A 24,041-nucleotide genomic window follows, 5' to 3' on the forward strand; every position below is an offset into this window, starting at 1 on the left:
TGTCTTCTTGCACTTAGCAAGATGCTTTTGGGGTTCATCATGTTGTACCATGTATCGATATTTTATTTTCTTATCCCTGAAAAAACTCCGTTGTATAAATATGCATATTCCATTTATCCATTCATCTGTGGCTGTATATTTAGGTGTTTCTACTTTTGGTTATCTAGGATAAATCTGCTGTGAACATTCACATACAAGTTGGTATTTTTAAATGTTTTATTTATTTTTGAGGGAGACAGAGAGACACAGCATGAATGGGGCAGGAGCAGAGAGAGAGAGACAGACAGAACCAGAAGCAGGCTCCAAGCTCTCAGCTGTCAGCACAGAGCCCGTCGCCGGGCTGGAACTCATAAACCGAGAGATCAGGACCCAAACTAAAGTCGGACTCTCAACCGACTGAGCCACCCAGGCTCCCCACCTCCAAGTTTTTATGGACATTCACTTTCCTTCCTTTTGAATGTACATGTAGGAGTGGACTTGCTGGATCACATAAAAATCCTGTTTAGCTTTTTGAAGAACTATGAAATTGTTTTCCAAAGTGGCTTCTCTCTTTTACATTCCCACCGGCAGAGTGTGATAGTTCTGATCTCTCCACACTCTTACCAACACATTATTTTCCATTTTTTCTTTATTTTGGCTATCACCATAGGTGTGAGATGATATCTCACTGTCATTTGGTTTGCATTTCCTAATGATTAAGCGTGTATCTTTTGACAATTTACATATCTTCTTCAGAGAAGTGTTTATTCAAATCCTTTGCCCATTTTTTAAAATTTGGTGATGTGTGTTCTTATTGTTTAGTTATGAGTTTTTTACATATTTGGATACAAATTCCATAACAGATATATGATTAATTAATCTCCCATTTGTGTATTATCTTTTCACTTTCTTAATACTGTCTGAATCCCAAAAGTTTCAATTGTAATGAAGTCAAATTTACCACATTTTTTTATGTGTGCCTTGGGTTTTTCACACATGTCTATGAAACCACTGTCTACCTGAAAGTCATAAAGATTTATACCTGGGTTTTCTTCTAGTAGTCTTACAGTTTTGGCTCTTACATTTACATTTATAATACATTTTGAGTAATATTTGTGAATATGACATCACATAGGGAAGCACACTCATTATTTTGCATGTGGATATTTAGTTGTACGAGCCCCATTTGTTGAAAGGAGTATTCTGCCTTTCAATTTCTTGGCTCCCTTGTCAAAGATAAATTTTCCATAAATGTAAGGGCTTATCTCTGGGCTCTCAATACTGCTCCACTGGTGCATATGTCTGTCCTTATGCTAGTATCACTCTGTCTTGATTTTTATAAGTTTTTGTAGTAGGTTTTGAAGTAGCAAAGCATGAGTTCTCCAAGTTTGTTCTTTTTCAAGGTTGCTTTGACTATTCTGGGTCCCTTGCGTTTCCATATGAATTTTTGGATCAGCTTGTCAATTTCTGCAAAAAATAACAGAAATCAGAATAAAACAAAACAAAGAAACTGGGATTTTGAGAGAGTTTTGTTGAATCTGTAGATCAGTTTGGGGAGTATTGCTGTCTTGACAATGTTAAATCTTTAAGTACATGAACACAGATGTCTACATTAATTAAGACCTTCCTTAATCATTGCAAACAATGTTTGCAGTTTTCAGGGTACAAGTCTTGCATTGCTTTGATTAATTTTTAAAAATAAATTAATGTTTATTTTTGAGAGAGAGAGAGAGAGCACAAACAAGGGAGGGGCAGAGAGAGAGGGGAACACAGAATCTGAAGCAGGCTCCAGGCTCTGAGCTGTCAGCACAGAGCCTGATGCGGAGCTCAAACTCACAAACTGTGAGATCATGACCTGAGCCAAAGCCGGAAGCTTAACCAACTGAGCCACCCAGGTGCCCCTGCTTTGATTAAATTTATTCCTCATGGGGCACCTGAGTGGTTCACTGCGTTAAACATCCAACTTCAGCTCAGGTCACAATCTCATCTTTCATGAGTTGGAGTCTCACTTGGGTGAGCTTGAGCCCTGCACTGTCAGTGCAGAGCCTACATAGGATTCTTTCTCTCTCCCTTCCTCTATCCCTCTCTCTCTACCCCTCATGGGATTCTCTCTCTCTCTCTTCCTTGTTCACTTGTGCTCTCTCTCTCTCTCTCAAAAATAAATAAACTTTTTTAAAAATCCTAAATATTTTCTTCTTTTTGATACTACTGTAAACAGAATTATTTTTATTTCATTTTTTTATTTGAGAGAGAGAGAGAAAGCAAGCAGAGAAAAGGGGAAGAGGGAGAAGAAAGAACCTCAAGCAGGCTCCGTACTCAATAAGGAACCCAACATGGGGCTTGATATCATGACCCGAAGTGAAATCAGTCATTTACTCAACCGAGTAAGCCATCCAGGATTCTCTAATTTCATTTTTAAATTGTTCCTCACCAGTGTATAGAAACACAGTTAACTTTTGTATATTAATCATGTATCCTTCAACATTGCTGAAGTAATTTATTCAAACATTTTTGTGGATTTCTTATAAATTTCTATATACGAAATTATATACAGAATCATTTGCCAGTGGAAATTATAGTACTTTACCTTTCAAATTGAGTGCTTTTTATTTCTTTTCTTGTCTAATTTCCCCATCCAAAACATCCAGTACATGGTTTAATAGAAATGGCAAGAGTAGCATCTTTGACTTGTCTCTCTCTCTTTTTAATTATTATTATTATTGAAGAATAAGTGACATATTATATTGATTCACTTCAGGTGGACAAACCAGCAATTCAATATTTGTATACATTATGAAATGATCATCACAGTAAGTCGAGTTATTGTCTATTACCATACAAAATTGTAACAATTATTATTATCTATAGTCTCCAGCCAGTACATTACATTCCCTTATCTTATTTATTTGTATCTAGAAGACTGTACCTCTTAAAAATTTTATTTTAATGTTTTTTATTTATTTCTGAGAGAGAGAGAGAGACAGCATGAACAGGGAGGGTCAGAGAGAGAGGGAGACACAGGCTTCAAAACAGGCTCTGAAACAGGCTCTGAAACAGACTCCAGGCTCTGAGCTGGCTGTCAGCACAGAGCCCGATGCAAGGCTCGAACCCACGAACAGTGAGATCATGATCTGAGCCGAAGTCGGATGTTTAACCGACTGAGCCACCCAGGCGCCTCAGAGACTCTAGTCTTAATCCTATTTTGTCCATTTATCTATTTCATCCATCCCTCCATACCCCTCCCCTCTGGCACCATCATCTTGTTCTCTGTCTGTGAGTCTGTTTCTGGTTTGTTTTGCTTTGTTTTTGTTCTTCAGATTCCACAGTAAGCGAAGTCACATGGTGTTTGTCTGTCTCTGTCTAACTTACTTCATTTATCATAATATCCTGTAAGTCCATTCATGTTGTCACAATTGACAACACTTCATTCTTTTTTATAGCTTACTAATATTCCACTGTATACACAAACTATATCTTCTTTATCCATTCATCTATCGATGGACGTTTAGGTTGCTTCTACATCTTGACTATATATGAGAATTTTTGCATTTATATCTAGGGCCCCTTCAGAGGGAATTCTGTTATGTAGTTGGAGATTTGTTGTACCTGGAGGTGGAGGTGGTCTCAGGATCTTCATACATTACTCTTTTAAACCTTCTCCCTCTAAGCTTCTTCTGTGTCCTATTCTTGACCTTAGAAAAAAGGTAGTCCATTTTTCACCATTAAGCATGTTAGCTATGGGTCTTTTGTAGATATCTATCAAGCTGAAGAAGTTCTCCTTCTATTCTTGGTTTTTTGAGTGTTGGTTGGTTTTTTCTTTTTTTATGAAACAGTTTTAGATTTTATCAAATGCTTTTTCTGCATTTACTAAGATGACCCTGTATCTTTTTTTTTGGTCCTTTTTTCTATGAATTCAGTTTACTACACTGATTGGTTTTTAAATGTTGAAATTCTCCTGCACTTCTATGATAAATACTACTTGGTCATGGTGTATAATCTTTTCATATGTTGTTGGATTTGGTTTGCTAGTGTTTTGTTTAGGATTTTTGCATTGACATTCATTATGGATATTGGTATATAGTTTTATCGTGATTTCTTTAGTTTTAGTAAAACAGCCATACTAGTCTTTTAGAACGAGTTGAGAACTATTATTCCCCCTGGGGGCCTGGGTGACTCCATCGGGTAAGCATCCAACTTAGGCTCAGGTCATGATCTCACAGTTCGTGAGTTCAAGTCCCACGTTGGGTTTGTGAGGACAGCTCTGAGCCTGGAGCCTGCTTTAGATTCTCTCTCTCTCTCTCTCTCTCTCTCTCAAAAGTAAATAAATAAACATTCTTTTAAAAAAGAAATAATACCTCCTCTTTTTATCTTTTTTTTTTTTTTTTTTGAGCATGGTGGGGAATGTTTCTAAAGGACTGGTATTAATTCTTCTTTAAATGTTTGGTAAAAGTCACAGCTTAAGCCATTTGGAGCCCAGTCTTTTCTTTGTTTGAAGTGTTTTTAATTACGAAGTGAATTTTGCTTGTTATAGATCTACTCTATGCAGATTTTTATTTATTCCTGAGTCACTTTCAGTAGTTTGTGTCATTTTAGAAATCTATTATATGTAAATTATTCAATTTGTTGGCACGCAGCTGTTTACAGTATTATAGCCTTTTTTATTTTTGAAAGGTCAGTAGTAATGTCTTCTCTTTTATTTCTGATTTAATAATTTCAATCTTTTCTTTTTTTTCTTTTAGAAGTTTGTCTTTTATTTCTGATTTAATAATTTCAATCTTTCTTTTTTTTTCTTTTAGAAGTTTGTCAATTTTATTGGCCTTTACAAAGAACCAACTTTTGATTTCATTGATTTTCTTTATTTTTCTATTCTCTACCTCATTTATTTCTGCTGTGTGTTTTATTGTTTCTTTCCTTCTGTTTCCTCTGAGTTAGCTATTTTGTTTTATTGTCCTAATTTCTTAAGATGAATGGTTTAGTTTTTGTTTTGAGATCTTCTTTTTTAATATGTATGTTAACAACCCAAACTTTTCTAAATACTGCTTTAGCTCCTATCCATATGTTTTGGTATTTTGGTTTCATTTATCTCAAAGTATTTTTGACATTTCCACTGCAATTTCTTCTGTGTTCCATTAGTTATTTAGAAGACTGTTGTTGAATTTCCACATATTTTATATTTCCCAAATGTTTTCTTGTTATTTCTGCTTTAATTCTATTAGATTGGAAAACATATTTTATATGATTTCAAATCTTTTGAGGTTTGTTTTATGATCTAGCAGGGGATCTATCCTGGAAAATATTCTGTATACACTTGAAAAGAATGTGTGTTCTCCCACTAGAGGGTGATGTTTTCTATAGATGTCTGTTAGATCTCGTTGTTCAAATCTTTGATTTCCATGTTGATCTTCTGTCTATTTGTTCTACTCATTGTTGAAAATGGAGTCTTAAAGTCTCTGAATATTATTGTTAAATTATCTGTCTCCCTTTAATGCTGTCAGCTTTTGCTCCCTGGATATGGAGGAGTTTTGGGGGGGTGGAGCGAGGGGTGCAATTTTATAATAATTACATCTTCCTGAAGGACTGACACTCATCATAAAATGTTCTTATTTGCCTCTAATAACACTTTTTGTCTTAAAGTCTATTTTGAATAGTATTAATATAAACACTCCAACTCCTTTTTGAGTGCTATTTACATGTTGTATAGTTTTTCATCCTTTTTCTTAGTTTTCATTCTTTGCCTTTGAATATAAAGTGTCCTGCTTGTAGACAGCATAGAGTTAGATCATGTTTTCTTTCTTAAGTTCATTCTGCCAGCCTCTACTAACACTTCTTGAAGTTCACTGTTTCTTCTACCATCTCAAATATGCTACTCCTACAACATATTTGTTATACTACTAGAGTAAATTTTCCTCTTCTGTTGTTGTAGTTTTCCATTCTATGATTTCTCTCTGGTTTTTTAATACTAACTCTTTAATAGCATTCGTTATTTCATGAGACATTATTGTCACCATTTCCTTTAATACTTTAGGCAAAGTTTCCTATAGTTCTTTGAGTTTATTTAAAATAGCTGATTCAAAATCTTTGTCTAGTAAGTCCACCACCTGGTTTCCTCAGGAAGTTACTAGCAAAGACTTAATTTATTGTTTTAAATTCAACTTTATAAATAATATATTGTAACATCTGTGAAATCAGTTTCCTCCACCAAGTTTTCTTGTTAATCTTGTTTTTCTTGTTGCTAATTATTTGTTTAGTAAATTCCTGTATTCCCTGAAATGTGTGCCCTCTGAACTCTGCTAGCTCTTATTGAGTTATTGCTTTTATTTTTAAGTCTGACTTCCTAAAAGCCATGCCTGATTCAGTATAATTTAGTCATCAACATTTAGTTGGTCAAAAAAATTTCATCAAATGCTTTGCCTTTAAAACTTCCACCCTTTGCAAAGGAAACCTGTGAGAAAAGATAAGCCTTAAAACTTCAGACAGTTTACAAAACAATCTTAGCTTTTACCTTCTACTTGTTCAAGACCTCTAGTTTAGCCAGAGGTAAGCAACTGGTGTCATCTCCTTTTCCAAGGTCCCTCCTAGGCATTTGCACATATGCAAACTCTTAGAGCCCCAACAATATGTCTGAGTTTGCTGATTGTTCAGCCTTCCAAAATTTCCCTTTACACTCCTCAGCCCATATCTTGCTTGCCCAACTGAAATCAAACCCTTAGGCAACTGACATTTTGCCAGCAGTTTGCTACTGTGTTGTTAACATCCTCAGGTAAGCTTCCTGCACACACACACACACACACACACACACACACACACACACACACACTGAGCTGGATTCTGATCAAATCAAACAGTCACTATACTGAGAATAGAGATTTCCCACAGTATTTCCCATTTGGACAAAATATGGACTATACTCTGGGAATGATACTTTTAACAAATCTCAAAAAGCAGTAAAATCTTTCCATTATCTGCAATGCTGCCAGATTTTGGCTACCATACTACTGAACTAGAGAGGGAGAAGGAAAGAAAATAGTCCCAAGTTAAAATAGTTCCACTTTCTTACTGAGTTTCAATAGTTCCTTTTGGACTTTCTCTTGGATCTTCAGGTTGTTCTATGCCTTGGAATATTACCAGATTTTTGCTCTTGATTTCAGCTCATTGATTTTAGTTATTTTGCCAATAATTGTGTTGTTTTAGAGGTAGAGGAAGTTCACCAGTGTCTTTACTCTGCCATTCCAGAAGCTCAATATCTAGTTCACTTTTCTTTCAACTGTCAAAAATTTGTCTTATGTTGTTTGCCCAATTAAAATAGATATTCTTTCTGTACTGTTTCTTTCACCCAAAGTGCAGGCCAGACACATATCATACATTGTAAAGGGCCACTGCAGACATGACTATAAAAAGATCTAGGTAATTGTGCTGAGTATGTATATAAATGTGTACCTACGTATACAGGTAGATATGTAGGTAGGTATGTTTCCCTCTCTTTGCTCTAAAAATGATTTAAAAGAATAAATGCAGTTTTACCATCAGGGCTTCTACAGACAAAATTGGATGGGATAATTTGGCAGTTGGTAGCAAACCTGGACCAGAATGTTAAATGACCTTTTAAAGAGAGAAAAGTTATGAAGATAATCATAAAGTAACTTTATTTTGTTATCCTGCTGTCCTTTTAATCATGACCAGTAATGCTAGGGGTTTCTTCTGCCATTGGAAGGAAATTCAGTTAGCTCCCCTAGATACTTTATGGTACTAAAAAGGCTTATCATCAATTTGAGTCACAAACGCTCTCTGTTTGGTAATTAAAATTATCCAGCCTAATTACCTACATTGATCAAAAGTAAGACTTATCTCCAGATTCTTCCTAAGCTAAGCCTTACTGAAGACAAGGCATCTGCCTTTAGGGAAAAGATTACAGGTAACTTTTCTTTTTCCCTCATTTTTATCCCTCATACACCAGCTGTCAACTCTGACCCTTCTTTCTGAATTAGAGGGAAAAAAGGAGGAAAGTAAAATGAACAAAAACAATGTTATTTGACTTGTATCATCATAAGCTGCCTTCTGGCCAGCAGAAAATTAAATTGGAGTCTTTTTCCTGTGAAACTTCATGTTTGTTTGGGGTGTTTTGTGATACCTTCACTCCAATGCTTATACTCAATTATTAGCTATTCCTAGTATTTGACAGAAAGCTCCCTGAAACGGTACCTTCATTTATATAATTCCATCATCCCAAGGGCCCCTATTTCCCTAAACTTGCAAGCCAGCTATTATAAATAGCTTACATTACCATCTTTCATTGCTGTTTAGATATTCAAGCATCATTCCTTGACTTCTGAATCAGACCATAAGCTTCTTACAGTCAGAAATAATGTCACATGGTCTTCATAGCATTGAATCATCTTTACTGTTATCCACATTCGAATAAACATAAAGTGCTAATTGCTATAACAATAACTAGCAACGGCTAGCATTTACTGAGCACCTACGAGGTATTGCCTAAACACACATTTATTTACTTCGCATATATGGATAACTGTATATACAACATAATATATAAGCATCTTACCTGGTAGATAAAACAAACTCATAGAGTAGGTACTGTCTCCATGTTATACATGAGAAGGGTGATTCCGGGGAGATTAGGCAATTTATTCAAGGACATAGAGCTAGTGGGTGACAGAACCATGGTTTTAGCTTCAAGAGTCCAACTCTAAAACCAACATCTCCACACCTGTTGGTATTTGATCTCTTTAATATCTTAGTGACTCTGACACTAATTTTTTATGTGCTCTTAAACAAACCATCTCATCTGTTTTAACTTCAGTTTTTCTGTTTATAAAAGGAGGAAGGTAGACCAAAATCCCTCAATTTTTCTGTCTATAAAAGGAAGAAGACAACTCACACTCCTGCTCTGTCTTCTGTGGCTCAATGAAGACACCTCCAATAATATTCTCTCTACAAAGCTCTGTTCATTCAACTGCCACACTAATGGGCCTGAACAATAATAATAAGAACAATCTCTCTCTCCACCCCATCACCTTACTTTATTTTTACAGTTTTCCTGGGTGACAACTGCGTATCCAAGAATAGAGCCTCAAACACAGGTGCAACCACAGGTGCAAATGTAACAACTACAAAGACAAAAACCTTGCATTCTGAATCTTAAAAGCTTCTACATTTTAGTGTTTCCTTGACCTTGAGATACTTGAATTCAACACATAAACTTATCTAGCCTCATAAACGTAACAGTAGGACCAGAATAAATAAGAGGGGAAAGTTGAGGGCCTCATTATCTGCTAATTATTAAAAAGACAATTCCTCCTGATCACTTTCTGTAGAACAAATTTTCATAATAGTTATAGCTATTCTGCCTTTCCTCCACCCTTCATTCTGTCCTCTCCTCCTCAGTTTTCTAAGTCCTGCCTTTCTTGATAACTGACTTGACAACAAAGCAGGTTTTGCGTTATCCTTTAAACCACACATCCTATCATGCTGGTCTGAACGTTGACATGAAAACTCTGATTTGTGAGCTACCTGAAGAGAACCAATGGAGGCCTTGACAATAAATAATAAAACCCCAGTATATGATTTTTATGTGAGGTGTCCAGAATATAAGTATGACATAAAAATTTCTCAAGTGTGGCAATGCAGGCTTATTTCTCTAGAAAACATAATTTGATTTCATCAAGTTATCTTGACAGTAGGTTATAAATCAACTATGGAAAATCAGGACAGGCAGCTTGGATCTGCTGCCACATTCAAAGTCAGCATTTATCCTAGAAATGGCATGGAGTATGTAATCGGCTCTATAGCTCAACATCAAGAACAGATCCATTACTGGCATTTTTGCATTCGTCCAGTATCTTGTAACCATCTCAACAGTTTCTGGCATGAATACCCATAACAAGTAGATATACAACAAGGCAAATAAACACAGCTGCTGGACGTTTAGGGATAACAAGTAGAATGTCATGTGTCCATATAGGATGAAGAGATTTACTCAGCTCCAAGGATCCAGGCCATATCTTGATCAGTTATTCCTGTGTATTATTAGCACTGAAGGCTAAAGGCCTTTAACAATCTATGGTGAGAAAATAGTTCTAGATTTGCCCAATATGGTAGGCCAGACAAGTTTGAGTTTATAGTCCATTCTCAGTGATTCATTATTAACAGAGATTGCTGTACTTATCCCCAGCAGTTCAATTTGGCTTGGACGAGGTAAAAAGCAAACTTACCTAACATGTCTATAATTATGCAATTAGTCAACGATGGCCCTGAGTCCAGAGCCCAGGTCCTCTGACTTCCATTGAGATGATTTTGTATTTTTATCAGATTATTTTACAAAAAAAGGAAGAAGATACAGACCGAGGGTTCTTAGAAAAGCTAGATCCTGAAGACAATACTAGAGAACAAGAAGATTGGCTAGTATATTCCCTGTGAAACAAATAAAGCACATCTGTTCATGGTTTTAGTTATTTGTTTGGCTATTATTATTATGTAATACTAGCCACTTACATGATTATGGAATTTAGTCAATCAGTTTATTTGTTTCTTAAAATGCTGTAAGTCAGTGAGCCTTTTATATGCCATTCTTGTTGATTCTCTCCAAAACAACTTCAATGTAAATGTGGAATTCTGTCACAAAGTTTTAAATAACTAACTTTTCAACTGTGCCGCTTGCAATAACTTCTTTTGAAGAAGCAGATATAGCAGAGTTGATGTGCCTAATAGTCTAAAAGACTTTGTGGAAGACTTTGAGGTTAGCAGAAAACTTTATCACCATATTTTCCTTCTGAAAATTTCTATACTCACAGGCATAAAGGCCAGAATAATGAGGTCACATTCTAATGCACGCATTAGAAACTCGGCATAGTGAGAACAACAACAAGATTGCTGATATTCAATCTTGATTATTATGAAATGATTTCCCCACCTCTTCCTACTTAGTGAACGTCCTCCTCACTAATCTATTGGTTGTTCAACCTCTGACAAAAGCCGGTGTGGAAAAGAAAAAAGAAAAAAGAAAAAAACTGATCACTTCTCAAAGTGTGGTAACTTTTTAACACCAGCAGATTTCACAGATGCTATTATTATTATTATCCCCCATAAGTATTAAAGTTCAGCCTTGGAATGTGTTACTCAGTGACTCAAAAATGTTACTAGGAACACCAGTTCTTCCCAGCTTCCAGCTTTACATCTTTGTTCTGTTTCCTTTCAACCTTATGCTTGTCCCTCATCATCACAACATGGCTGCTGCAGTTCCACGCATCACAGAAGTCACCAAAATATTGAGGGATAGAAGAAAAGAAACAGTTTCTTTAGTATCAATATTCACCAATGAGAAAAGGCTTGCCAAAAATCCTTCAAAGGCTTCCCCTCCTGTCTCATTAGCCAAAATTATATTTAATGCTAATGCTTAAATCATCAACTGTCAAGGACAATGAGATTACTTTGATTGATGAAAGCTAATCAAGATTCCTCCCTGCTGGGAGAAAGGCAAGCTTGCAACCCTGCCTACAAAAGCCAGCAATCTCTGCTTATTTGATGCAGGGAAGATAAAAATTCCAAATATAACAAGATAAAAATGGATAACCAAGAAGTTAGAAACCATGGAAAATGAGTATTGTTTGAAAAATGGAGTAGGAACTAAGGTGACAAAACGTGGACTATAATCAAAGCAAGCGGCTGTAGTAGTCTTTTTACTTTTTAAAAAAATTTTTAAAATGTTTTATTTATTTCTGAGGCAGAGAGACAGCGTGTACAGGAGAGGGTCAGAGAGAGAGGGAGACACAGAATCCGAAACAGGCTCCAGGCTCTGAGCTAGCTGTCAGCACAGAGCCTGATGCGAAGCTTGAATCCACGAACTGTGAGATCATGGCCTGAGCTGATGTCGGACGTTCAGCCGACTGACTGAGCCACCCAGGCACCCCAAGTGGCTGTAGCAGTCTTTATGTTTAGTAAGGAACACATATATAACCTGAGAGCAAATACTATTGGGAATTTATTGCTGGGGTAATGTTTCTGTGTAACTACGCTTAAAATAAATTACCAGCATATACTGTCATGCACTGTCACACCTCCCTCCTTGCAAAAAAAGGCTCAAGGTAAATTTGCCAAATGTCAACACTTCTAAGAACACTAAGCTACTTAAGTGCCAAATTTTTATTATGCTATGATTTCACATGGAAAATCAGTAAGAACAAAACTTAAAAGGTATTTCAACATATAGTTAATGTTTACTAGAGTGATCACCAATGGCCACAGAGGCTCCAAATCACAGATGGGACATTTAAATTGGAATGTAAAGAGAGAAATAAAAAGAACAAGAAAGAAAATAAAAACAGTAAAAAAAAAAAGACTTTCAGAAAGACATTTGTGAACATATCAACAATAGGCTTTTAGACATGGGGACTGTGGTCATCCATTGTAGACTCTGCAAGATGAATTAGTTTTTAAGGTTTATTTATTTTTTTAAGGGGGACAGATAGAGGGAGAAGGAGAAGGAGAGAGAGAATCCCAAGCAGGCTCTGTGCTCTCAGTGCAGAGCCCAATGTGGGGCTCGATCCCATGAGCCATGAGATCATGACCTAAGCCAAAATCAAGAGTTGGAAACTTAACTGACTGAGCCACCCAAGCACCCCTGAAAAATGAATTGTTAAACAGAGGATGCTTGATTGGCTGTTTGTGATGGTTGAAACAACTTTAACTTTGGAATCAGACAAACCTAGGTTTAATTCCTGGCTTCACTGACTGCTAACTTTAGAACTAATCTTTGTGATCATCAGCATACTCATGTAGCATAAAGGCAATAATGCAGGATCCTTGGATGATCAGAAATGATGTAGAGACAATGCCTAGCACAGTGAGGAGCACAACAGCCAACAGTGAAAGCTGTAATGGAGCCCAAAGCAGTGTTGGTGATGGTAGTGCTTTGTGAGAGTGGCTGTGGACTAGTGCCAGAGGTGGTGGCAGTGGCAGTAAAGTGTCATCATGCCATATTAGCAATCACACGACGATTTGTTTCCATATCATTGACTATGTAGAAGTAATATACTACTGACTGAAGAAAAGTCCCCATGTATCAATGAGAATTAGCCTTTTGGTAATATGTTCTCTTTGAGAAGTTCTATGAAATAGGAAAGAGGAGGGGAATGCCTGAACAGCCACTGAGATGATCCCATCAGAGACATGACAGACCACCCCTACACCTGGTTTCAGGCAACAACTCTGAAATGATGCCACTTGGTAGGTCACTGAAGTATTAATTAAGGCTTGAGAAGCAGTACAAGTTGTGACATGAGAGATGACTTAGAGATACGTTTAAAAGAGAGGCAAATCTAACATGTAGTAAAGTAGAGGAAGTGAAGGGAGAAGGAAACTAAGAAATGTTTCTCCTTCCTTTTCAAGCAAATTTTTCTCAAGACTAAAAGTGATATTCTCTGCTAAGCTCATTATTACTTTCTCCATCACTTAAATTCTATGCCTCTTACTTTCCTCACTTCAGAAACTCTTTAACAAAGTTATGAGACACAAGTTTGATGAAAGTTAAGCTGCTTTTGGAAAGCCATATAGCAAATCACTGTTACCTAAAAGGGTGTAATGGAATAGCATAAAGGGAGAAAGCTATGGAAATACAGTTTGTAAAATAATGAAATAACATTCTACAAGAAATATTGTGCTTAACTTTACAACATACTGAGCTCTCCAAAATCATATTCTATAGTTGGCAACTTGAATTCTTCACTCTAGTCAAGATATTTTCACCCAACTTGCACAAAATCCCAGAGTCACCATCTTGTTCATTCTTGTTCAATTGATAAAATTCTTCCTTTATTTTGGCAAATCCTTCTTTTAGGTTCCATTCTCTTGATGAAACTTTTCTTGGGCACTTCAATCCATGCTGATCTCCCCTCAATTCATTCTGTACTTGGTATCTATTCTGGTCATTAGACTTTTACCACATGTATTTATTTGCCTTATTATAATTACTTTCCACTTAAGTGTGTTCCATATTTTCAAGTAAGCACTTGCGTGATGGAGTCTATGTCTTAGTATCTCTGACATTCATCATAGTATTCATTTCCAATTGGTGTAGCAGAAATGGCCCTGAGCCAAGGAATAAATCTTGATTTAAACTTTGTACAAGCCAAAGGACAGAATTAAAGAAATGGGAATAAGTGTTGAAAGAGTCCTAAATGACACATGAAATAATAGATTTTGATAAGCTAAGAATTCATATTGCAAATCCTAAAAAAACTGCTCAAAAAATAAAACAAGAAGTGGCTCAGTCAGTTAAGCATCTAACTCTTGATTTCAGCTTAGGTCATGATCTCCTGGCTTATGGGTTCAAACCCTGAACCAAGTTCTATGCTGACAGTGTGGAGCCTGCTTGGGATTCTCTCTCTCTCTCTCTCTCTCTCTCTCTCTCTGCCCCTCCCCTGCTTTCTCTCTCAAATAGGATAAATAAACTAAAAATATTAATAAAACAAAACAAGAAGTAACACAAAGAAGTTAATACCCAAGATGAAAGAAAATACCGAATTAGTTCAAAAGAAAGTAGGAAATTAGGAAAATGGGACAAAGAACAAAATAAGAACAAAAGTAAGATGGTAAATATAAACCAAATGATATCAACAATTACATTAATATAAATCTTTTAAACCCTCCAATTTAAACACAGTAACTTTTCAGACCAAATAAAAATGGCTAATCCAACTTCATGTCATCTGAAAGAATCTCATGTTAAGACTAAAAATGTGAGTAGATTAAAAGGAGTGAAAAAGGATACTAATAAGTAATCCAAAGAAAGTTGAAATGACTATATTAATAACCAAAAAATAGCTTTCGCAGATATGTCAATAATTATTAATTTAAAAATTAATGTGACTTTATAGATTCTATAATTCCTAATCAAAATTTCAACAGGTTTTGGGGGCTTTTTTGGTCAAAATTGACAACTGATTCAAAATTTTAGATGGAAATCGCTGGATTTTGAGATATTACTTTAGATTGGAAGAGAAACATGCTTTCAACCAGAACAAAAAGAGAACATTAGGACAAATATCTAAAAATACACAAAGGAGCATGGGAAAAATAGTCACAATTCCCACTAGATGGCTGTGTCTCTGTGTTCAATAGGCAATGAAGTCATCAGCTGAATGAGCCTTTCGACAGTACCTGAAATTTTTAAAGAAGGGGCAATATTTTTGGAATATTCTCTGAGTTTAACAGAAGAATGAGCAGGCTAGGGGCACAAAAAAGGATTCTGAGGAGAGATCTGAGACTTGTCAAGTTTGAAATCATATACCTATAGAGGCACCATTTTGGTGACTTATCTCCAGTGATTCTTAGAGACTAGGGTATTGGATGACTTGGAAGATTCCAAGGCCCCAGGAAACACGTTATAGTGACCAGAAAGTTGATTGATGATGACAGCAAAGATAGGAGAGTGAGGAAGGTATGGTTTAATGAATGGGCATCCAAAGTATTTTCTTTTTCACAAGCTTGGAGAAGACAAGAAAATGTTTACTTCTATATACCATCATCATTCTCTTTCTCTCTCTCTGTCTCTCTCTCTCCCTCTGTCTCTCTGTTTTTCTCTCTCTCTCTCTCTCTCACACACACACACACACACACACACACACAGGGAACTAATTTAAAACTAATATTTGTTAGATGTAAAGAACTTTACTGTAGGATGAAATCAGCCAGACAGTCCAGCAGCTGGAATATGTAAAGCCTCTCTTTATAGGACATACATGCAGATGATATTAAAAATACATGAGGACTTGGGGGCACCTGGGTGGCTCAGTCAGTTAAGCATCTGATTTCAGCTGAGGTCATGATCTCACAGTTTGTGAGTTTGGGCTCTGCACTGGGCACTTTGCTGACAGCTCAGAGCCTGGAGCCTACTTTGGATTCTGTGTCTCCCTCTCTCTCTCCCCTTCCCCTACTCGGGCACTGTCTGTCTCTCTCAAAAATAAATAATTAAATTAAAAAAAAAATACATGAGGACTTGAATCCATGAAGATTAATATTCCATGTTTACAGAAGAGAAAGCTGCATTTGAAGAAATTTACCCAATCCATCAATAATATTGGAAGTAAACTGCACCCCTTTTCAAAATCATTTGGGTCTATTCAAAACCATTGCTTATAGTTGGGATCTTTTTTTAAGTGAACAAATGGAATTCCAGCTTGGGATTAATTGCACCTTGAGGTATGAAAACCTACAAAGAGTTTTGCTTTCACATATATACCACTAAGAAAAAAAAAAGCCAAAAAAAATTGCAAATTCAGAACTTTTCATGAGCCCATCAGAGTGCTGAGGTTTTAGAGTAATCACCTAACAAGAAATCTAAAGAAAGACAGGTACCTGAAAGGAATTGTCAAGGAGAGAAAGAACTGTATCCCACTTCCCTGAGGCAGATGCAGCGTGACATATTTAAGATGAATTCAGGGGCACCTGGGTGGCTCAGCTGGTTAAGCGTCCGACTTTGGCTCAGGTTATGATCTCACAGTTCGTGGGTTAGAGTCCCGCATCAGGGTCTGTGCTGACCGCTAGCTCAGAGCCTGGAACCTGCTTCTGATTCTGTCTCCCTCTCTCTCTGACCCTCCCCTGCTCATGCTGCCTCTCTCTGTCTCAGAAATAAATAAAACATTACAAAAATTTTAAGATGAATTCAAAGTTGTCAATATTAAGGTCAAGAGTAGGCTAACAAGAAAATATAGAATCGCTGGGAGCTACTGATGTCTGGACACTTGCATTTATTTCCAGGCTTTTCTCTACCATCTACCAATCCCACCCAAAATAAGGCAAAAGTTATATTTATCCCCAAAACCTATATGCAATTATTCATAGTGGCTTTATTCACAAAAGTGAATAACAACCTAAATGTGTTCCAAGTACAACCTTACAATGGAATACCATTATCAGTAACTAGAAAAACTGTTGATATATAAAACATGGTGACTCTCAAATGCGTTTTGCTAATGCTACGTACCACGTGATCCCATTTCTATGACATCTGGAAAAGGCACAACCATAGAAACAGAGAAGAAGTCAATGGTAGCCAAGGGTCAGGGGAGAGAGAAGAGTCCACTACAGACAGCAGTGTTGAGATTGTTCTGTAATTTGATTGACCTTTTACAGAGAATACTCACCAGCATTCTACTGAACTCGTGTCCCATGGAATCCTTTTGGAAAATGCTAGCATAATGAAGAGGCAATTGGCTTTGGGGGTCCAAAATACTCAAGGCAGAATCCCTAGTTCTTGAAGAAATATGACTTTGGGTGAGTTATTAAACATCACTGAGTCTCAGTTTCCTCGTCTATTAAATAAGAGTTGTCAAGATTAACGGAACAATGAACGTAAAATACTTTTTAAAATATTGATTTTTGTCCTTTCTTTCCCTTGCTCATTCTGAAAGGTCACTCTTAATGTCAGCAAATCCTGGCATTATCAGCAGTCTCTCTCCTTCCAGAAATCTAATTCGCTGTTTCCATGCGGTGTGCAAAGCCAGGTGAGAATGCGTATTAGAATCTGTCTAATACATTCTCACCTGTGTTTTGATTGAAGATCCTATGAATAAATTATGCATTCTTTTCTGCGATTTATGTTTTGTAGAAGCTATCAATGGATTTCGCTGTGAGGAGCTTCTGAAGCAAGAAGCAGGGGAAATGAGCAGGAACGGAAAAATCTTGGATATTGAAAATAACCCCCCAGAAGGCAAAATGACCTCCATTTGTTTATGCTCTCAAGCCCACGCCGAACAAGCTGCCACAAGGAGCTTTATTATACAATGACAGAACAAGATGATTTTCCCCACACATTTAATAATGAGTTGGAGATCTGAAAATGAGAAAGAAAAAGCTAAGAGCACCGTCTTGCAGTCTCCTCCACGCAGAGGGAAAGACAGTGAGGAGGCAACTGCAGTAGGGGAGTTGTGGGGAAAGCCTAAATAAACAGGGAGCGAGCAAACACGGGCAAAACTGAGAGACGCCGCTTGCCACCTCCCCCCCAGAAGATCCCAACACGGGCATTTATTCCTGCCCTCACTTGGGTCTTGTGCACTACAGATGAGGCTAGCATTTCCAGTTTGAGTTGGGGGATTATGACACCCTGAACAGAAATGGAGAAGTTGGAAAGAAGTGTCCACTGATGGAAGAAACCAAGGAGTTCAGTTTAGGCAGGTGAAGTGTAAGGTACCCGCGGGATGTCCGTGTGGAGACTGCAATTATCGAGAGAGGTCTGGTGCTCTGCGGAAGGCCTGGGCTCGAGAGAGACTTTTGGCAGAAATTCCTTAAGAAATTATAGTTTGAGCCATGGAAGTGGTTGAAATAACCAAAATCAGAACAGAAGGAGAGTCTGGGACAGGAAATGAAGGTTGTAAAAGTGAGCAGAGGTCAAGCCAGGAGCTAAGAGAGGATGTTCTGAAGAGGTGGCATCGATCAACTTGAATCAAATACTGTGATGTGGCCAGGAGGTGAGGCTAAACCAAGCAAGAGGGCTCCTTTCTCTGATTCCACACAAAACCGAGAGGCTGGAGAAGGAACAGCCACCCATTATTCTCTTTTTTAATCGTGTATTATTCTGTAGCTTAAAAAGCAGAGGGTGCAGCTATCCCAAACTCAAACCTGAATCTCACACAGAATAGCAAGTGTAATAGAACATCTGCTGAAAGAAAATCAGGCCAGGCAAGAAAGGGACAAGAAATCTGTGCTTCTCTCACTTTCTAAGAGAACCTCATACATTATTTCACCCTGGGAGTCTGTTATCACATCTTGTGTATATGTGGGGAGAAGCATCAGACATTACTACCTTGATTCAAATAGATGCTATTGATTACCCACTGAATGCAAGTGTCCGTGCTGGGAAACTAAAGCAGCAGATCTCAAGCTTTGGCTGGTCTCTAAATCACTTGGAGGACTTGAAAAGACAGATGGCTCTTCTCCATCTCCACAAGTTCTATTTCAGGAGGTTGGGGTGGGACCTGAGAATAAGCCGTCCTCACCTATTCTCAGCCGCTGCTGCTGCACAGGTCCACAGATTATACTTGGAGAATGATGGACCTAACGGTTCCTCATCGGAGAAGAATAAATGAGTTGGAGCTATTAATTCAGGAAGAAAAGTAAAGTACAAAATTCGGTAATGTATTATGATCTTGAGATGGATCATTTCAACATCCTTCAAATGAACATCAAAATTAACCTCCTAAGCCAGATGCTTCTCACCTTCAGGAGTAAATCTGGAACAAAATACACTCAGATCAACCATGGGTGAAAATCCTTCCGTATTCCCTAGAGATGAAAAGACCTTGTGTCACCTATAGATAATAAATAAATAAATGCACCGAAATCTTCTTATCTTTTATTTCCTGGATCTTCTGGAAGAAAAGACTTCTACTTTGGTGCGGTGGTTAATTCTTTCTCTCTCCATTCCACATACCCAGACCCCATCTACTGAACCTGTTCCTCACATTTGTACCAGCCTTTTTGCTAACTCACTTTGGATAGTGAACTTCTCAAGAGCAAGGATCTATTTATGTAACTTTCTATGCCCAGTACCGGGCACAGAACCTAGCCCACTTTTTAATGGAGGCAGGAAGGAAGGACAGAAGGTGGGAAGAGAAAGGAAAAGGAAGAAAAGGTGAGAAAGAAGAAAGGAAGAGAGGGAGGATGGAGTCTGGTTTAACCCTGGATGTTCTGCTCCAGTGAACGCAGCCCACTGGGCAGCTGGTCCTTGGCACAATTCCCCCGCTGACCAACAGGAGTTGCTATTGGACAATTCTAGTGAACTAGTCTGTTTCTATCCTTCAACTTTTACTTGACCCTCCCTGTCCCCCTTCCCCTCCTGTTCTAGCTGCAGGCTCCCTACAGCCCGCCCCTTCTAGAAGAATGGTCACTTAACAGCCTTGGTCAAAACCAGTTCTGTGGCACTGGAGCCACCCAGGCCAAACCCCAGTTGTCTCTAAGCTCCCCATCTCCTCGGCGGCATGTTCCCAAGCAGTCTCCAAGGCCTCTTAACTCTCCCTGCAGGTGATTTCTCCTGGTTCCCTGCTTTCCCAGCCTCATTAGTACCGTATTTATGCCTAGACTGTTAAAACAGCCTTGTAACTGGGATCCCTTTTCCACTATTTCCCTCCTCCACCTAATCCCACACACTGTTGCCACATTAATCATCCTTAAACACCACTTTCATTATCAGAGTAGCAGTTACTCTTTATTAAGCACTTAATATGTGTACAGTGTAATGTTAGACATTTTATGTGCATTACATCATCTCGTCTCACCCCATGAGATGTGTATTATCATCCCCATTTTAGAGATGAGGTAACTAAAGCTTACTCATCTGTAAAGACTTGCTTACAGCACTGTGTTTCAGGTCCTCCACAATTGAACCTACATTCCAAATGCTCGCTCTCACCCTTCTCTTCAAAACCTCTGTTCCCGTCAAACTGGTTTACTACGCCCACAGATATGCCCTCACCTCCCCACATTTATGTTGAGTTCATCTCTCAGAGCCAACACAGATCACCAATCACACAAGTACAGGGCCCAGTGAAGAACTTGCAGGCCTGACTAGCAAGGCCATTGCCACTGTATAAAGCAAATTCTGCTTCCAAGAGAGCTATGAGCACAACCAACCCATTGAACTTGACTACTGTTGTCATTCTAACCACTCCAGCTTAGGCTCAGAGATTTATGTCATCCTATTCCTTGATTGCTGAAGCTTCTCAGTCCCTTTTTCCTGCTTCAGATCATTCCTGAGTCTCTGGAGTATGATCTAATAAATCCTAGAAATATATGTGCACCCTCATATGGCTGAATGGCCATCTAGGTTACCAGAAACTCAATACACAGAAACTTGAACAAGTATAATAGTATATTTCTGATAGACTGATAGATGGTAGATAAGTAGAGAGACAGATAATAAATAGAATATAGAGACATGTAGATGATAAATACATAGATATATCTAATAGAGGATAGATAGATAGATAGATAGGTATGTAGAAAAATAGAGAGATAGATAAACTATTAGGCGGGGTAGGGTTTTCCAGAGAAATAGAACGTTTATATATGCATTTAATATATACATGCATATAACATATATGCATATACATATGCACATATATGTGAATTTATATATGCATTTAATATGTACTTATTAATACATTTGTATTAAATGCATATGAGATTATTTATATATAAATATAATATTTATATAATATATATTGTATATAAATGCATATATCAATGTATAAGAGATTTATTATGAAGAGGTATCTTATGCAATTTTGGAAACTAAGAAGTCCCAGGATCTGCCTTCTGCTAGCTAGAGACCCAGGACAGCTGGAGGACAACTTCAGTCTAAGTCCAAAGGTCTGAGAACCAGAGGAGTCGATGGTTAAACCTCATTCTAAAAATTGGAGATTAGATGTCCAAACTCAACAGTGAGGTAGGAAGTAAAAAGGAGCAATTCCTCCTTCCTCTGCATTTTGTTCTATTTAGGCCCTCAATGGATTGGATGGTGTGTACCCACTTTGGCAAGGGAAATCTACTTTACTGAATCCACCCATTCAAATGCTAATCTCATCTAGAAATACCCTCACAGACACACTGGGAAATAATATGTAATCTGGGCACCCTGTGGCCAGTCAGGATGACACATTCAATGAACCATTACAGATAGATACAAAGTATATAGTCTAGATATGCTCTTGTTTATCACTTGCACTCCCTGGGTTGGACTCCCTGCATTTACACACAGATCATAGAGTTTACTTTGTGCAATGTTCTTTCCTGAAGTGGCCTCTTACACTCAGATCTCCACTAGAAGGTTCCTCTTCGGAGAGGCCATCTCTGACTACCCTAGCTACAGTGCTCCGTTCACACTGCTTCCTTCTTCTGCAGAGACTACATCTCCACCAGGACCTCTACCACACACACCTCTGCCCCACTCACACACAAACTCAGTGAATTCATGCTGTTCCCTGTTGTAATCTCAGAATCTGAAACAATACTTAGCCCTTAAAAGACCCTCAATAAGTATTCATAGTGAGAATAAGCTTAGAGAAGATGACTGCAAAGTAATAAGGAATAAAAGCCCCATTTAAAAATGGTCTTATTTTAATTCAAATGTATGTACAATACCAAGGTTGTAATTTTATGGAAATAAATGATACTACTAAAGGAAAATACTCCTGCCTTTTTCAACTTGTTAATCAGAGTGCATTTAACCTGGTTCCTTTTCCATTGTTCACCTGGTGGCATAGAACCAAAGTGTAGGTGTAATTTCTTATAATAGTGAGAAGCTTCTAGAGGATTGGTGGTCATTTGAAAACTTAACCTATAGACTAAACCAGATATCAAACCATCAAAAATGTTGACCAGACATGTACCTGTCCTATTGTATGGTGATGGCAAGAGATGCTTTTATAAAAGAACTATAAATTTTTATAATGATTTAGAAAGGGAAATAGAAAGTTAGATGGGAAAATAAAGGCTGAAACATAAACAAAAATGATCCAAACTTCCTCAGAAAACAATGGAGTTTTCTTAAGGATCTGCCTGATTTCAAGACAAAGCTGAGGTTTGCATGTCACCCTCTCCTCAGTCCACGTGACCAGCAGTGTGTTTCCATATTTCCTTTATATGCCCATGTGGCAAAATTTTACCATTTCAGGACATAATGATGACAAAATAATTGGTGATGATACACCCTACCCCGAACATAAGACAGCTGTGCAAACCTTCAGACAGACCCAAGGGAGACTTGGGGCTTCAGTGCTTCCGAGAAAACCAGGACACTCTTTGATCAGCCCCAGGAAGCCAACCCCCACTCTATTCAACATCACCCTCCCAGGAAAGCCACAGATATATCAATTTCAGGAATATGTGAGCCAAGATACTTGCTGGATAAATGGGGAAAGGCAAGAGAAAGAACTCATGAAAGAGCTTGGAGGCTGGCCACCAAATGTAACTGCACCCTTTCTTAAAGGGTGTTTGTGCAGGTGCTGGGAGCAGCCAATTCTGAGAGGACCTTTGGCATTCTGGCCTGCCCTGGCCTTGTACAGTTTGGTCATGCTGCACCATGGCTTAGCCAAAGCCAGGCATCAGGGGAGATCTACCTCTTCCCTAAAAATTAATCTTTCTCTATAGTGTGTAACATCACTCCATGCTTTGTTTTGGTTTGGTTTTTCACATTATCCTACTTGGGGGAAATATTTGAGTATTTTTGTCTTTGCTTTTTCTTTCACCTTTGGTTTTTATGGAATGAAGCCTTTTTTTTAAAAATAATGTTTTATTTATTTCTGAGAGAGAGACAGCATGAGCAGGGAAGGGTCAGAGAGAGAGGAAATTACAGAATCTGAAGCAGACTCCAGGCTCTGAGCTAGCTGTCAGCACAGAGCCCGACGTGGGGCTCAAATCCACAAACCATGAGATCATGACCTGAGCCGAAGTTGGACACTTAACCAACTGAGCCACCCAGGTGCTCCAAAATTTTAAGTTTACTTATTTATTTTGAGACAGACAGAGACACCTGTGTGGGGGAAAGGGGAAGAGAGAGAGAGAGAGAGAGAGAGAGAGGGAATCCCAAGCAGACTCCACACTGTCAGGGCAATGCTGGATGTGGGGCTTGAACTCATGAAACCGTGAGATCATGACCGGAGCTGAAACTGAGAGTCTGATGCTCAACTGACTGAGCCACCCAGGCGCCCAGAATGAAGCCTTTGAAAATTACTAGGCAACAGAAACACAAGCAAATAGAGAATGGCGTGTAGGGACCCTAAAACAAATTCAATCATTAATTTTGTACCTACTACATTCAAGACACAGTAAATGGACATGGAGGGTAATGGAAGAAAGAATTATGGAAATCAGAACATTTTATCAATAATTTTTTTTGAAATTCATTGTTGTATAGAAACAAACTAGTGATGATTTGAAATTTGAAAAGGATACTTCTTTAAAATTAGCATTTCAATGAAAATTAGACTAACGATGTTCCAGAAAAAAGATGATTCCACACAAATTTCTATCATCTGTTTGCCCAATCTAGATCC

At 37.9% G+C, this 24,041-nt stretch overlaps 1 long non-coding RNA gene across 1 annotated transcript in view; it reads right to left on the reverse strand.

Moving 5' to 3' along the window:
* Positions 1 to 1,093: 1,093 nt before the first annotated feature.
* LOC144244781 (uncharacterized) overlaps positions 1,094 to 24,041 on the reverse strand; it is a 29,438-nt gene continuing 6,490 nt past the window's right edge. Inside the window, exon 3 of the long non-coding RNA XR_013339069.1 lies at positions 1,094 to 1,446. This is a non-coding gene — a long non-coding RNA (uncharacterized LOC144244781). The remainder of the gene's footprint in view (positions 1,447 to 24,041) is intronic.

Source organism: Crocuta crocuta, unplaced genomic scaffold, assembly GCF_008692635.1.
Source record: "Crocuta crocuta isolate KB4526 unplaced genomic scaffold, BGI_CrCroc_1.0 scaffold395, whole genome shotgun sequence".
Taxonomy (NCBI): domain Eukaryota; kingdom Metazoa; phylum Chordata; class Mammalia; order Carnivora; family Hyaenidae; genus Crocuta; species Crocuta crocuta.